Here is a 4,830-nt window from a genome sequence, read left to right as displayed (position 1 = left end):
TGCCTAAGCAGATGCTTCAGTCCACGGAGCTATCTGGCCGACCCATGGCCTTAAACCTTCAATCCTCCTGCTTGAGCTTCCTGAGTATCTAGAATTTCACAAGAACCTCCCTTGTGCCCAACTTGATAAAGAACATCTTTAAGTAGTTCACATCTCAGCCAGGCGTGGTAGTGCACACCTGTAACCCCAGCACTCTGGAGGCTGAGGCAGAAGGACCCTAGCCAGTTCACAGCCAGCCTGGGCTACAAAATTTGTTTATTTATTTTTGGCAGAACTGGGGATTGAACTCAGTTGTGCTTGCCAGGCAAGCGCTTATTCTAATGGGCTACAAAATGAACTCAAGATCATCCTGAACTGCATAGCAAGATCCTGTCTCAAAAAGACAAAAGAGAAGACATAGTTCATATACCATATGAGCTACATATGGAATGCATACAGTTCAGCCGTATGCACATCTCAAGGAGATGTATGACAGTTCCACATTTGTTTAGAGTATGTGTATCACATCCACAAAACCCCCCAATACCCAATCCATAAGCCCTGAGCCCCAGCCCTGGAAACCACTCATCTACCTTTGGTCCCTATAGGTTTGCCTGTCCCAGATTGTTGCTGGAAGTTTAAGGCCAGCCTGGGGAACACAGTGAGGTCCTCTCTCAAAAAGAGAAAGCTGGGCATGGTGGCACATGCCTGTAATCCCAGCACTTGGGAGGCTGAGGCGGAAAGAAAGAAGGAGAGAGGAAAAGAGGGAGAGAGGGAGAGAGAGAGAGAGAGAGAGAGAGAGAGAGAGAGAGAGAGAGAGAGAGAAATGTACACAGGCCTGAAGCTCTTAGGAATCATTGTCCTTTTCCTCTCTCTCTCCCAGACAACTGGACATTCCTGACCCAGCATCCTGCCTTGTGCCCCAGAGGCACATCTTGCACACATTTATAAAGTGTCAGCATCAGGGTGCTGACCGATATGAGGCAGGTGCTGTCACCCACATTTTATAAGTGAGGAACCAGGGGCCCATGGCTGGCTCCGGCCATACCGTCCGCACCTGTGAACTAATCAAAAACATTCACTGAATGAGCACCAGGTGCTGGGCCAGGTCCTGGAGACACGACAATAAGCCAGACTGGCAATGCCCACAGGGCAGAGGTATTTCTAGGACACAAATCTGATCCTTTGGAATCAGTGCCATCCCTCTGCCCTTCGATCGATAGCTTCCAGGGCACCCAGGCCTCAGGACCTCCTCCGGCCTCAGAGCCCTGCCCTCCCCGCACCACCCGTCTTCCTTTCTGGGCCAGCCCAGGCCTCCTTGGGGCCATCCTCCTTGACGGACACCACCCTCACTGCCCTCTCCTGCATAGCTTCCCCAAAAGGTTTCTTCCCGTCTCTCCACCATTGCCTGCCCCCAGGAAATCTTCCTTCCCCAACTTCCAGCCGTGGAAGAAGCCTTAGAGCTTCCCATTGCCCATCTTGCAACACACGAGATTTCTCTCTCCTAAGGCCTGGGCTTCTCCGACTTTGACGAGTGCATCCCTGTCCCTCTGCCCTCATCCACCAGCCCCCAAGCTCGCCTTTAGGTTCTTCTCACCCAACACAGAGATCTCCAGTGAGAGACAAACTCTGCGCCAGGCGATGCTTAACAAGTGGTCACACTGCTGCACCCACAGGGCTGGAGAAAGATGCAGGAGGGGCTGGATGCTTGGGGTGCTGCACGCGGCTTCCTCAGGGCTCTGGCTCCCAGGCTGGGGTCTACCCATGAGTCCCCAGCTCTCAAGGTAACCCTGCAGAGAGATGAGCAGAGCCGGGGTCAACTTGCTGGGCTCCAGGTCCTGGCTGTGCCACAGTCTCTCTGTGCCTCAGTTTCTTGATCCAAAAAATGATATCATCCTCCCACCCATCCCTGTGGGCCTTGCAGGGTGGTTGTGAGGGGCCGTGGGAGGGGTCAGTGACACACACCGTCTTCTCAGACAGCAGACACTCCATTGTCTGGCCAGCTTCCTGACATTCCTGTCTTGGGCACATTCTGTTTTATTTTGTAAATTGCAGTCAGTTTGACTTCAGCTTCCCCTGGAGGCCTGGACCACAGTGGAGTAGGATCTATCTGGGGGCTTTTTCTGGAAGGGTTGGAGGTTGAAGAAGCATAGGCCCAGTTTACCTGATTGACCGCAGATACTCCCTGAGCCCCATTTCTACCTCCCAAAACAGAGAATCTCTTCTCAGGCGCCTGCTCAAAGAAAGGTCCCACCTCCCCCTGGAGGACAGGAAGTAGACCACAGGACATCTCCTCAAAGCCTGGTCACCCCTGGTGTGACCCTTAAACAGGCCAGGGAGGGGCCTGTAAGGGTGGCTCTCAAGATGGCTGCCGTGGCCATCAAGGGCTCGTCTCTTCCCAGGGCGCCTGAGGAGAGAGAAGGCGCCACGGCCAGGCCACGGTCACTCCTCAAAGCCCAGGGATGCACAGTGGGGTGGGAAGCATGGGGCGGAGGGAGCTGGGGTGGGTGGGGGGCCAGGGAAGAGCCAGAGAGAGGGGCCGGAGAGAAGAACAAAAGGTCCCTTTGTGGTGCGGGGCAGGGAGAAGAGGGCGCGCATTACCCAATGCCCAGAAGCCATGTTGGTAACAAGAGAACCATTCTCTGCCTAGCTTGGAAAACAACTTGGAGCAGAGAGAGACAGGGAGAGATTTAACCCCATGGGCGCGGGGCCCCAAGGCCACCATGGAAAATGTGGGGACCAGTGCATGCTTGGGGGCCTTTGGGTCTGAAGCAACATGATTTCCTGTCTTTGAGGCCTGGTCTACAGTAGACAGGACCAACTCCCAACATGGCCACTTGGCCGAATCCCAGCAGCTTTTAGACAGGGACTGGGACCACAAGCTTCTACCTGCTGCCTGGGCCTTGTCAGATGTGACCCCTTCCAGAAGGTGCCAGGGCCTGGCCCACCTCTGCCCCAAGTGTCCTTACGTGGCTTTCTGATCCAGGCCTGTTCCTAGTTCGAGGCTGCTAGCGTCTGCCTACTCAAGGTGACAGGGAGTACATCACTTCCTGGGAAAGTCCCTCCCATCTTTGCAGTTTTGTCTTCTAGAAAGCTTTTCCTAAAATAGAGTCAAACCTCTTCATTCCTAGCCTGCTTTCTCCACTTCCCCCTGTCCTCTACCCACCACACCAGCCCCAGTGCCCAGGCTCCTAGAGACCACATCTGGCAACAAGGTCTTTTATCTATCTGTCTTTCTTCCTTTCCTCCTTTCTTTTTCTTTTCTCTTTTTGATGGTACTGGGGACTGAACTCAAGACCTTGCACTTGCCAGGCAGGCAGTTATACCACTGAGCTATCTCCCCGACCCTCTTTTCCTTTCTTTCTTCCTTTCTTCCTGTCTTCCTTCCTTCCTTTTTTCCTTCTTTCCTTTCTTCCTTTTTCTTTCTTTCTTTTTTTTTTTGATGGTACTGCGGACTGAACTCATGACCTTGCACCTGCCAGGCAGGCACTTATACCACTGAGCTATCTCCCCTGCTGTGTGCTTTCTTTCTTTCTTTCTTTCTTTCTTTCTTTCTTTCTTTCTTTCTTTCTTTCTCTTTCTTTCTTTCTTTCTTTCTTTCTTTCTTTCTTTCTCTTTCTTTCTTTCTTTCTTTCTTTCTTTCTTTCTTTCTTTCTTTCTTTTGTCTTTTTGAGACAGAGTCTCACCATGCAGCTCAGGCTGGCTTTATGCTCACTTTGTAGCCCAGGCTGGTCTCGAACTGGCTCAGTCCTCCTGCCTCAGCCTCCCGAGTGCTAGGATTACAGGCATGTGCCGCCAACCCTGGCTGATCCTTGCATACTTCTTCCCTTCCCCCCTCCTCTCTTTTCTCCTCCCCCTTCCCTCTTCTCCTCCCCTCCCTTCCCTTCCCCTCTCCCTTTCCTCCCTTCTCCCCTTCTTCCCTCCCTCCCTCCCTCTTTCCTTCCTTCCTTCTACAGTGCTGGAGCTCTGGCTGTGTGCCCAGCACTATGCTAGCCCTGGGACTATAGCAGTTGACAAAGCAGACCACCTGAGCCCTCACAGAGCAGGAATCTCACCCTGGGGAAATGGCTGAGAAAAAAGCCCGTAAGCTAATGTCAGTCCTTAAGTCCACGATGGAAAGCAAGGAAAGGTGGAGAGAGACATGCAGGAAGCACGTTCCCTTGGCCAACAGGGGCACACACCTGTCATCGCAGCACTCTGAGTGGCTGAGGCAGGCAGGCAGCTTGCAAGCTTGAGGTCAGGCTGGGCTTGGTAGTGAGACCTTTGTCAGTAGTAATAACAATTACTGATTAATAATGACGATGATGATATTAATAAAGATAAAACATCTGGGGATGTAGCTCAGCACTAGGTCCAGTTCCTAGAGAAAGAGAAAGAAACAGACCTTGCAAAGGTGCACGACCAGAAAAGATCCAAGCAAGGAGGAAGAAGACCTGGAGCGGGGATGCTCAGACAGCAGGATGCGCAAAGGCCCTGCAGGGGGACCTACCAGGAGGCCCAGCAGCGGGATATGAGCAAAGCCTGGAGGGGTGAAGGGCCCCCATTCCTAGGACGGAGCAGGAGGACAGTAGTGCTAGTCCCCAGGGGTGGAGGCTCAGTCCAGGGTGACACCTGGTTGGTGAACGTCACCCAGGAAGTCCTGGCTGCTTGTGAGCAGGAAAGCCTCGTCTCTGGGCGGGTGTCTGTTGTTTCATTTTGCTGGTTATTTTTAGTGGAATGAAGGATGGAACCCAGGGCCTCCCACGTCCTAGGCGAGCACCCTTTTAAAATTGTATTTTCAGAGAAGGTCTCTGTATGTTACCCAGGCTGCCTTCCCCATAGGAAATTGTACATGTTGGCTGCTTATTTAAA

The sequence above is a fragment of the Octodon degus genome, unplaced genomic scaffold (assembly GCF_000260255.1).
Source record: "Octodon degus isolate 3935 unplaced genomic scaffold, OctDeg1.0 scaffold00064, whole genome shotgun sequence".
Classification (NCBI taxonomy): domain Eukaryota; kingdom Metazoa; phylum Chordata; class Mammalia; order Rodentia; family Octodontidae; genus Octodon; species Octodon degus.
This window is presented reverse-complemented; position numbering follows the sequence as displayed.